Genomic DNA, 12,875 nt, shown 5'->3' on the forward strand with positions numbered 1-12,875 from the left:
AAGCATAAATTGATACATATGCCAAATACCACTTGAGGTAAAGATTATTTTATAATTGAGAGAACAGGGACCCAGACTGACTAAATTGTCAAAGTTATAAATAATAGATTCAGGGTACAAATCTTTGTTTTCCCAGCAACCCTACAGCACCTCCCTTGTGAGTGTAGGAGAGCAAAATCTGCCACCCCAAAATGTCTCATGTGGATTATTTTGAACTGAAAACAATTAACGCCCAGAACACTGAAGAAGAAACTTAAACCTTTCCCGTAACTGCCCCCAAAATCGTTCGGATGGAGGGCCTCTACAGGAAGGGAGCTATCCCCCTAAATAACTGCAGCAAGAACTAGGTGTGTAGGTAAGGAGGAAGCTGGAGAAGTCTGTCAAAATTCCTCTCTATTTCCCAGGCCTCTTCATGGCCCAGCAAATATTTATTCACCAAATATTTGTTTTTCTACCTCCATGGGCATTGCCTTCTTCCCTTCTGAAGTCCCAAACCACTACCCCCAACATCCTCTTTTTTCTTTAGCTGAAGATGGTATTTAAAGGTGAGGGTCTCAGACATTTGAGGTAGTTATTCAGTTTTCCTTTCTGGATCTCTCCCATTGTACATAGGTCATTAAAATTTTGATTTTCTCTTGTTAATCTGTCTCATGTCAACTCAATTCTTAGACAAGCCAGAAGAACCTAGAAGGGTACAGAAAACTTTCTTCCTGCCCAACATGAATATATCTTATTATTCTTTTTTATTTCATAAAAACCTTAATAACTACCATAACTTCTATAGCACATGCCTAAATTGTTGACACAGCAAACACTGTTTGATCTAAAATATTTTAAAATATTATACAAATTTAAAGATAAACATTCTCAATGATTTCTTAAACTTTATTTTTTTAAATTAGTTTATTTTCTGTTTTTTAACTTTACAATATTGTATTTGTTTTGCCATACATTGACATGAATCTACCATGGGTGTACATGTTTTCCCCTTCCAGAACCCCCCTTCCACCTCCCTCCCCATCCCATCCCTCCGGGTCATCCCGGTGCACCAGCCCCGAGCACCCTGTATCATGCATTGAACTTGGACTGGCGATTCGTTTCACATGTGATAATTTACATGCTTCCATGCCATTCTCCCACATCATCCTGCCCTCGCCCTCTCCCATAGAGTCCATAATACTGTTCTATTTAACTGTGTCTCTTCTGATGTCTCACATACAGGGTTATCTTTACTGATTGACTAAATACCATATATGTGTGTTAGTATACTACATGTACCCCAATATTCATTGCAGCACTGTTTATAATAGCCAGGGCATGGAAGCAGCCTAGATGCCCATCAGCAGATGAATGGTAAGGAAGCTGTGATACATACACACAATGGAATATTACTCAGCCATTAAAAAGAATACATTCGAATCCGTTCTAATGACGTAGATGAAACTGGACTCTATTATACAGAGTGAAGTAAGCCAGAAAGAAAAACACCAATACAGTATACTAACACATATATATGGTATTTAGTCAAACAGTAAAGATTTGTTAAACTTTAATGTAAGATTTTGATGGTCTTAAAATATAAGATAACAATGTACAAGACCAAGAAAAAAATTAAACACTTGGCCAGAATTTCTATTTAGTCATATGTTGGAGTGATTTAGCTACATGTAGTCAGTTAAATCAAACATATGACCAAAACCTAATAAAATAACTATGTATAAAATATTAGCATACTTGAGACTTGTTTAGTCCTATTCAAGGGGAGTGGAATGTTTTTATGGGAGTGGAATGTTTTTCCGTGTGTGTTTTTCTTGACAAAACAGGGACTTTAATCCCAAGTAAACTCTAGGAGACAGACGGTCTCTCACCGCCTATAGATCAGGTCTCATAAAGTCACAAATATTTTTCTGTTTTAAAGTCAGATGTGGTATTTCAACAACTTTTTATTATACCTTAGAACTAGGAGCAACTGCCTTCAGAGACATTTTCCCCTTCATCTTGAATCTTTTCTTATCTCATCCTCAAATGACCAGTCAGGAAAATCAGAAGAGTTTAATGTTCCAAGAGTCACAACAACACTGTTTGGATAAGCACTGGGAGCCAGGACATGTCTAAAAAAAGCTTTGATTTATTTCATGAGATCACTAAAAGAGACTCATTAGCTAAATTTTTCAGTCAATAAATGTGGTTTAAATATAAATGACAACATCAGTTCAACCTTCAGAACTTTTCCACTTCAAATTGCCTACAAGAAAACTACAGGCTACTTACACTTATCACTAGTAACCAACCTTTCTTCAGAAACTGCTCTTTCTGAAATACTTCAATAAAGAATAATAAAGGGCAACAGTCAGAAATGTAAAGACTCACAATTTTGACCTCTGTTATTTGCCTAGCACCCACTGAAAAACCCTTGAGCCTGACTGCTTACAAGGAAAAGTATGTCATTAATTTTGAGCAGAAGAAACAATTAGCACATAATCAGCTATCAATTATCCCAAGTCTAAGTCTCTCCTGGCTGGATCTGTCTTGTATTGTTTTGACTTATTTTTTTTATGTAAGTGCTTAGAACCACATATTATTTTTCACAGAGAGAAAAGTACAAAAACTGTACTGACCTACGTGACTTATAATGGTTAACAAACAATTTTTAAAAAGAAAAAAAAGTTGTAGTAAAACACATTGCTGATTTTGGTATCAGGCTGATGACCTCACATAATGAGTCCAGAAGTATTCCTTCCTCTGCAATTTTTTGGAATAGTTTCAGAAGGATAGATGTTTACCCTAAATGGTAGAATTCACCTGTAAAGCCATCTGGTCTTAGATTTTTGTTCATTGGGAATTTTTAAATTACTGATTCAATTTCGGTGCTTGGAATTGGTCTATTTGCATTTTCTATTTCTTCCTGGTTCAGCCTTATGAGTATCTTTCTAAGAATATGTCTGTTTCTTCAAAGTTGTCCATTTTATAGGTGCATAGTTACTGTCATGGTCTGGGTGTGGGTTGAAAAAGAATTTCCAGACATGAAAGAGAATGAGAGGGAAATAAAGTTTATTAGAGTGGGAGACACTCTTAGAACAGTGGGCCAGCTCAAGGGAGAACTGACATTGAACGGGGATCCTTAGTCTACTTTTATACGCAGGGTACAAGGAGTGGGATAAGGGTCTTGCAGGTCATTTGCTGATTGGATGAGGCACGTATTCTGAGTTGGGGGAAGAGAAAGGCAAATACTTTCTCCCTGTGGAGTAGGAGGGGAGATAGGTTATACTGTTCAAGAGGACCTGAAATCCATTAACAGTTACAACGGGGGGGACGGAAAGATGATAAGGGTCTGGTTTTTCTGTTCCTGCATTCCAAGACCCTCCTTGGTTTTACCTACTCTTTCATCCTTGGGTCACCACAGTTACTAACAGTAGCCTCAGGATCTTTCATATCCCTGTAACTTCTTTTTCATTTCTGATTTTATTGATTTGAGCCCTTTTTTCTCAGTGAATTTGGCTAAAGGCTTATCAATTTTTGTTTATTTCTTCAAAGAACAGCCTTTAATTTCATGGCTCTTTTCTATTGTTATTTTAGATACCACAAAAATAGAAAATTACAGGCCAGCATCACCAATGAACACAGTTGCAAAAATCCCCAACAACATACTAGCAAACTGAATCCAATAAGGATCATAAACCATGATCAACTGAGATTTATTCCAGGGATACAAGGATTTTTCAATATCTGCAAACTAATCAATGTGATACATCACATTAAAAAGTTGAAGAATAAAAACCATATGATCACCTCAATAGATACAGAAAAAGCTTCTGATAAAATTCAACATCCATTTATGATAAAAACTCCCCAGAAAGTGGGCATAGAGGGAATATAATTCAACATAATAAAGACCATATATGACAAACCCAAAGCTAACATCATACTGAGCAGTGAAAACCTGAAAGCATTTCCTCTAAGATGAGGAACAAGACAAGGATGCCCACTCTCACTACTTTTATTCAACATAGTTTTAGTAACAGCAATCAGAGAAGAAATAAAAGGAGTTCAAATTGTAAAAGAAGTAGTAAAACCATGACTGTTTGCAGATGACAGAATATATACACAGAATATCCTAAAAATGCTACCAGAAAACCACTAGAGCTCATCAATGAATTCAATTAAGTTATATGATACAAAATGACTATAGAGAAATTTGTCATATTTCTATACACTAACAATGAAATAGCAGAATCAGATATTAAGGAAACAATAGCATTGACTATTGAATCAAAAAGAATAAAATATCTAGAAATAAATGTACCTAAGGAAGCAAAATACCTGTACTCTAAAACCTATAAAATACTGATGTAAGAAATTGAAGACCACATGAATGAAAAGATATGCCATGTTTTGGACTGAACAAATCAATATTGTTAAAGTGACCATTCTATACCAGGCAATCTACAGAGTCAATGCAATCCCTATCAAATTACCAGTGCCATTTTTTACAATATTGGAACAAAAAAAAATTTTTTTTTCTGTGGAAACACAAAAGACTTTGAACACAAAATACAAAAGTCTTTGAAAAGACAAATCAATCTTGAGGAAGAACAGAGCTGGAAGAGTCATACTCCCAAATTTTATACTATATTACAAAGCTACAGTAATCAAGACAGTATGGTACTGGCACGAAAGCAGAAATATAGATCAATGGAAGAGGATAAAAGTCCAAAGATAAATCCAGAACCTATGGTCAATTAATCTACAACAAAGGAGGCCAGAATATAAAATAGCAAAGACAGTCTCTTCAATAAGTGGTGCTGGGAAAACAGGACAGCTAAAGAGTGAAATCAGAACATTCTCTAATACCATATATGAGAAGAAACTCAAAATAGATTAAAGACCTAAAAGCAAGACCAGATTACCATAAAACTCCCAGAGGAAAACACAGGCAGAACACTTTCTGACATATTGCAGCAATATTTTTTGGATCTATTTCCTAGAGTAATGGGATTAAAGACAAAAAATAAACAAATGGCGTGTGTGTGTGTGTGTGTGTGTGTGTGTGTGTGTGTGTGTGTGTGTGTGTGTGTGTGTGTGTGTGTGTGTGTGTGTGTGTGTGTGTGTGTGTGTGTGTGTGTGTGTGTGTGTGTGTGTGTGTGTGTGTGTGTGTGTGTGTGTGTGAGCTCAGTCACGTCTGACTCTTTGCAATCCCATAGACTATAGCCTGCCAGGCTCCTCTGTCCATGGAGTTTTCCAGGCAAGAATACTGGAGTGGGTTGCTATTCCCTTCTCCACAGGATCTTCCCGACCCAGGATGGAACCCGTGTCTCTTAAATCTCCTACATTGGCAGGCAGATTCTTGACCATTGCACCACCTGGGAAGCTTTAAATGGGGCCTAATTAAACTAAAAGACTTTTGCACAGCAAAAGAAACCATAAACAAAGTGAAAAGACAACCTACAGAACAGAATAAAGTATTTGCAAAGCAACTGACAAGGAATTCATTTCCAAAACACACAAATAGCTCATATGGTTCAATATCAAAAACAAACAAACAACCCAATCAAAAAATGGGCAGAAGCTCTAAACAGACATTTCTCCAAAGAAGACAGATGACCAACAGGCACAAGAAAAAATGTTCAACATCACTATTAGAGAAATGCAAATCAAGATAATAATGAGGTATTACCTCACACAAGTCAGAATGGCCATCATCAAAATGTCTACAAACTATAAATGCTAAAAAAGGTGTGGAGAAAAAGGACTTCCTACACTGTTGATGGGGATGTAAATTAGTGTAGCCACTATGGAGAATAGTATGGAGGTTTCTTAAAAAAACAAAAACAGTTACTATATGATCCTGCAATTTCACTCCTGGGTGTATATCTGGAGAAAAACCATAATTTGAAAAGATAATACACCCCAATGTTCACTGCAGCATTGTTTACAATACCCAGGACATGGAAGCAATCTAAATATCCATCAGCAGAGAAATGGATCAAGAACATGTGATACATATATACAGTGGAAAATCAGTCATTAAAAAGAATGAAATGATGCTATTTGCAGGAACGTGGATGGACCCAGAGATGGTCATACTGAGTGAAGTAAGACAGAGAAGGAGAAATTTTGTATAACATCTCTTATACACAAAATCAAAAAAGAAACACCACCAATGAACTTATTTAGAAAACAAAACAGATTCACAGACATAAGAGAATGAACTTATGGTTGCCAGGGGGGGAAATGGAAAGAAGGGATAGTTGGGGAGTTTGAGATTGACATGTTCACACGGCTATATTTAAAATGGATAACCAATGTACAGCACAGGGAATTCTGCTCAATGTTATGTGGCAGCCTGGATGGGGAAGAGTGGATACATGTATATGGATGGCTGAGTCCCTTTGCTGTCCACCTGGAACTACCAAACATTGTTAATCAGCTATACTCCAATATAGAATAAAAAGTTTTTAAAAAAATGGAAGCAGCCTAGATGCCCATCAGCAGACAAATGGATAAGGAAGCTGTGGTACATATATACAATGGAATATTACTCAGCCACTAAAAAGAATACATTCGAATCAGTTCTAATGAAGTGGATGAAACTGGAGCCTATTATACAGAGTGAAGTAAGCCAGAAAGAAAAATACCAATACAGTATACTAATACACATATATATGGAATTTAGTAAATCGGTAGAGATAACCCTGTATGTGAGACAGCAAAAAAGACACAGATGTATAGAACAGTATTATGGACTCTATGGGAGAGGGCGAGGGCGGGATGATATGGGAGAATGCCACTGAAGCATGCAAATTATCATATGTGAAACAAATCGCCAGTCCATGTTTGATGCATGATACAGGGTGCTCGGGGCTGGTGCACCGGGATGACCCAGAGGGATGGGATGGGGAGGGAGGTGGGAGGGGGTTTCTAGAAGGGGAACACATGTACACCCATGGTAGATTCATGTCAACGTATGGCAAAACAAATACAATATTGTAAAGTTAAAAAATAGATAAATAAACTAATTTAAAAAAAAAGAAAAAAAATATTGCTGAAAAAGATGAAAGAAATCAGGTATGATTTTAAAAGCTGCCCTGGGCAAAAAGGGTAATTAGTCTGGGTAATTCCAACTTTGTTAATTCTTTTTGTAATTGCCAGATTAAGGACATGTGCCTGTGTGCATGCTAAATCGCTTCAGTTTTGTCTGACTCTTTGCGACCCCATGGACTAACCCACCAGGCTCCTCTGTCCATGGGATTTTCCAGGCAAGAATACTAGAGTGGGTTGCTCTTCCCTTCTCCAGGAGATTATGGACATATGATTATTCAATTTGCCAACTGATTTTCTCAGTGTGCATCTACAATGTTTGGTTTTCCTGTAAGTTCTTCCTTTATAAAATAGAGATGATATTGTTCCATCCTTATTCTTTCTTTTTATTTGGGGAAGTAGGAAAAGCACTGAATCAGGATTCAGAAAAATCATTCCAATACTGGAATGTCATTTACTAACTACTTGACATCAGACTAACCTCAGTATCCTCATTTTTAAAACATAGAGTAGTGCTAATCCCCTTTTCTATTAATACTTCATATAGCTTTATAAGCATGAAATGAGATAATACACAGGAGAACAATCTCAAATTGTAATATCCTATATAAAAGTAAGGTGGTATTAGCAGGATTTTACAGTCGAAGCTAAAGACACTATTGGGGCCAACGAATAACTTGTCACAGCTCCATCATTTATAGATCTTAGATGAATTAGTTTTTAATGACTCCAAGTATTCATTTTCCCCTAATCCCATGCACATATATCTGTCAATAGTCACTGGCATTATGTTTCAGAAGCCTAATTCTTATTCCATGAAAGCCTGACAGACCCAAAAAGATAAAAATCTGGCCTATGTAAATGCCAATACTCAAATATATAATAGTGTACATATCAAAGATTTCTAAAATGTGTTTCAGAACAGCAAACTGGTTTCTCAAGTAGCAGAATTAAAACAGATCTTGTTGATTTCCACTTCTCTAATTAAACTGGCCACATTCTTAGATCATCGTTTACCAGTGACTTTCCTATTGACATCAACTTCATGACATTCTGGGCTTCCCAGGTGGCACTAGTGGTAAAGAACCTGCCTGCCAATGCAGGAGATGCAAGAGACATGGGTTCAATCCCTGGGTCAGGATGATCCCCAGAGGAAGAAATGGCAATGCACTCCAGTATTCTTGCCAGGAGAATCCCATGGACAGAGGAGTCTGGTGGGCTACAGCCCCATGGGCTACAGTTTTTTATGGGGTCATAAAAAACTGGACACATCTGAGCACTAACTTCATGATATTCCGCATCTTTTTTCAAATTTTGCTATTAGGTTTTTCATTATATTTTCATTATGTTATTAATTATTAATTACCAGACTTCTGTTAAATGGGGAGAGGGTTCTCAGTGTAATACTGGTTTTCCTTAGTGGATGTTTTCCTGTTTTGATGGCTTTTGCATCCTTGTGCACTCAGTGTGGAGACTAACAATAATGAATAATCAGATAAGGAGGACACCCTATTCCTATTTTGTTCTGAGAATAAAAATGAAATTATTTATTGATATTCCTCAGTAAATGCTGCTTCCTGGTATTTTTAGAGACAGAAGGCAGTAAGCAGAAGCCATTAGGCAGAGAAAAGAAGAGACAAAAGAAGTAACCAGTGATGGAATAGGAAGCAGAAAGAAGGTGCTGAGTCACAGGCATGACGGACAGGTGGAATTGCCCTCGGCTCCCAGAGCTGCCCCTAATTCTGAGCACTTGCTCAGAGTTTCCTGGCTCTCCATTCAGACTGTGTGTCCATCCTGACAATAGATTGCTATCACCCAGGGCAACAAGGATGCCTCAACCGTGAAATAATCAAACATGCCAAGGGGATCTCTTTGTTAAATTTTGGTCAACCAGGCTTGCTTCTGGGGAGGTACTGACAAAAGAAGCATTCCTTCCACTGAATGAAAGAGCCCTTTTCTTTTCTGATTTAACTCATTCTCTTAACTGTCCTCTTCCTTCAGTTTCAACAGGCTCCAAAGGACACTTTCTCCAAATTTCAAGGGAAAAATAAAACAGTTTCTCGGTAATATAGTGTGTACAGCACTCCCTGGTTTATAAAGTATTTTATCTCACATCCACAAGAGGAGAGTATAAAAATAACAAACTCTAGCAGTGGAATCTAGGGATTTTCATTTTTAATGAGATTTAATGACTAGTCAATCCTTTTATTTCACTTTTTTCACTCGCTAAATGAAAATGAAATTCCAGTTTTACCCTCCTAGGAATATTTGTGTACATCATCTGAACTAATGCTATGGGTGTTTAAACACTCTTGAATCACATGTGTATAAACAATCTCTTGATTTAATTACATAAACTACTAATATCATTCATGGGTTTTCTATTAACTAAATCATTATTTCATTCAACAATTACATTGAGCATGTAATTACCATGTGCCCAGCAATGTATTCAAGACTGGATTTCACTAACTCAACCATCACGATCAGCTTTTTACAGACCATAATTACACAGCCAAGGTTTCCATGAGGAAACCTAACTGATGACAACCCAAACTGAGCTTCCCACAGAAACATCAGTTCTATGGTGAAATGGTTATAGACTTAGAAATCAAATCCTGGCTCTACCAGACTTCTTCACCTCTCCAAGCATCTATAAGGTAGAGATAACAGCACCTACCTCACAGAGGTGTAATGATAAGAAATGATGAAAATGTATGTAAAGTGTTTGGTCAGTGGTTGGCACATATAATAGGTGTTCAATAAACAAAACCTACTGTCATTATTATTAAAGGGCCAGACTTTTTTCCAAGGAAGACTGTTAAAAACTCCATTATCCCAGTGCACCAGCCCTGAGCACCTGTCTCATGTATGGAACCTGGACCCAGAGGGATGGGATAGGGAGGGAGGTGGGAGGGGGGTTCAGAATGGGAAACACATGTAAACCCATGGCTGATTCATATCAATATATGGCAAAATACACTACAATATTGTAAAGTAATTAGCCTCCAACTAAAATAAATTAAAAAAAAACTCCATTATCACTATCATTAATGTTCTCATTTTTCACATGGAGAAGACTTAAGCTCAGAGAAGTTAAATCCTTCATTCATGTAGCAAGTGTGGCCAGCCCTTACTGTGTGCCAGACTGGGGCTGGTCTCCACAGGATTAGAGACACAGAGGACAGAGCCTCTGGCTTCAAACACCCACTGTCTCACAGAAAAAACAGGGAGAAGCCAATGGCCCCAGAAGAGGGAAGCACGGGGCTGTGGTAGCACACAAGTGAACTCCCTCAGGATGCAGGCGGTGGAGGAGGCTCCCTAGATGGGGTGTCCCACTCAGTCATGAGGGAAGTAACATGACAAGAGCAATTAACAACTAGCAGCCTGGCTTTAATGACACCAAACCCTTGTCTCCAAGAGCCGTGAACTACCCACAGTACCCCAGCTTCTTTGATTAGATTCAGTTAACAAAGAATTTATTAGCACTTGCTTGATGGAAAAGTCTGTACTGGGTGGCAACAAAGGTGACTAATTATAGTTCTTATCTCATGAAAAGAACGGGATATAAAACAGAAATACAGATGCCCAACTCAACTGACACCTAACAAAAGTCTGATGTTCAAAACCAGGTGCTGGACATTCTGCTGGAGTTCTCACCTAATTCTCAGGCTCTTGGTGTGGATGCTAGTGATTCCTCACACACCCCGTGGAAACAGTGCAACAAGACTGCCCACACTGTGAATTCCACCAAGCAGCAAAGCGGGGCGACATTATTCACCACCTCATGTGTAAATTCCTTGGTGGCTCAGACAGTAAAAGCATCGGCCTTGCAATGTAGGAGACAGGGTTCAATCCCTGGATTGGGAAGATCCCCTGGAGAAGGCAATGGCAACCCACTCCAGTACTCTTGCCTGGAAAATCCCAAGGACAGAGGAGCCTGGTAAACTATAGTCCATGGGGTCACAAAGAGTTGGACACAACTGAGCGGCTTCACTTTCACTTTCTTTCATGTGTAAATTGTAATATAAATTATTTAATAAACATCTGATTGTGCATGTTAAGTCACTACAGTCATGCCCAACTCTTTGCGACCCTATGAACAGTAGACCACCAGGCTCCTCTGTCCATAGGATTTTCCAGTCAAGAATACTGGAGTGGGTTTCCACGCCCTCCTCCAGGGGATCTTCCTGACCCAGGGATCAAACCCACAACTTTTATGTCTCCTGCAATGGCAGGCAGGTTCGTTAGCACTAGCTCCACCTGGGAAGCTCCAAATATCTGCTCAGCACACATTAAAAGGAGCATCTTTTATCCCTTGTAAGTGCTATGAATTCTATATTTCATTGTGCACAGTGTTTTTGCTTACTTCAAATTGTTTACAGTGGAAACTACTGAAAATATTTAAGGTATCTACATCTTTACAATTGAGTTTTTCTTTAGTTTTGAGTGCTTTGTTCAGCAGATTTGGGGATCAGAATTATGCTTGCCTCAAAAAAATTCTTGGGGAAACTTCCTGTCACCCTGTGCTTTGGAGCAATATAGGTATTACCAGAACCTTAGTGGTTTTATTCAGTTCATCTGAAAAATCCAATGAAGCCTGGTCATGACTCACTAACAGCAGTGCTCCCGCTGCAGCACAGACTCACCTTCAGATGCCCTCTCAACGCTGCACTGCACACAATCACTAAGGGACAAACACAGATGGGCCAGTTATTTTCAGTCTTTCTTTACTACACGTGGAATGTAAAAAATAAAACGAATGAATGTAACAAGACAGAAACAGACTCACAGATACAGGGAACAAACTGGTTACCAGTGAGGAGAGGGAATGGGAATGGGGCAGGACTCGTGAAGGGGATTAAGAGGGACAGACTACTGGGTAGAAAGGAAGATACAAAGATGTAACCTACAGCACAAGGAATACAGCCAACGTGTTATAATAACTTAATACGAGTATAATCTATAAAAATATTGAATCACTATGTGGTACACCTGAAATTAATGTTGCAAATCAACTATACTTCAATTTTAAAAAGAAAGAAGAAATTAAGACAAGTTCTTTTCTGTGTATGACTTTGACCACATCCCACATATTTTTATATGTGATTACTCCATCTTAATAGCCTTTGAGTTTTATCTTTATTTCCTCCTTGGCCTACAAGTTCTTCATTTAGTACACTCTCCATATATAGCGAAACTCAGGAAACATATTGTTAATATGTGGGCTTCTGGCACAGCCTCTAAAACAATGTAATTTTACCCTCACCCATGACCCTTATAGCACACCTCTGTTGCTTAAAAAAGGAAACCTTCTCAGGTTATACTGAGGATGCCATCCACTTACTTCTCAAGAGATACCAACTTTACTGCTATTCAAGTCTGATAGGTTTTTTCTTCCTTTGGTGCTTTCTGTTTCACGTATTCCCAAGTTCCAAATTTCTCATATGTCAATGGTGTATTTTCCTCTTTTCCAGCAGCACTACAAAGTTTCCTGTTTTCTTTTCTTCTCTTTTTAACTTTTTCCCATTTCAGTGGATTCTGGGGAAGAAGAGGAGGTAATTGCACAGGCTCAAGATAAGACTTAGAGCAAAAATCTAGAATTTTTTTAAACTCTTTCAAGTGCTACCCAATGGATCATACTCTTAATAAGACTTTCCTATTTGTTCTCCTCTTCTTGAACCTAAGAAAATTATCTAAACTGATAATTGTACATATTAATATTATATATTATGTTATCATAAAGTTGAACATTTTAATCCAAATAATGCAATAAGTGCTTATATGTGAATAGAAATTAAGAGCTTAAAAGCAGTACAAGTACAAACGAAATCATT

The 12,875-nt window shown here is 37.9% G+C and overlaps 1 long non-coding RNA gene across 6 annotated transcripts in view; it reads right to left on the reverse strand.

Annotated features, from left to right (window-relative positions):
* The window catches only part of LOC145506221 (uncharacterized), a 527,653-nt gene that overhangs the window by 383,797 nt on the left and 130,981 nt on the right, over positions 1-12,875 (reverse strand). For 5 of the 6 annotated variants that reach the window (XR_014053639.1, XR_014053635.1, XR_014053637.1 and 2 more), the window contains one exon: positions 12,386-12,579. This is a non-coding gene — a long non-coding RNA (uncharacterized LOC145506221). Of the gene's footprint in view, positions 1-11,687; positions 11,726-12,385; positions 12,580-12,875 lie in introns of those variants that run through there. The other variant, XR_014053640.1, reaches the window with a different exon arrangement.

Source organism: Giraffa tippelskirchi, chromosome 5 (assembly GCF_054371585.1).
Source record: "Giraffa tippelskirchi isolate mGirTip1 chromosome 5, T2T-mGirTip1v1.2.pri, whole genome shotgun sequence".
NCBI lineage: Eukaryota > Metazoa > Chordata > Mammalia > Artiodactyla > Giraffidae > Giraffa > Giraffa tippelskirchi.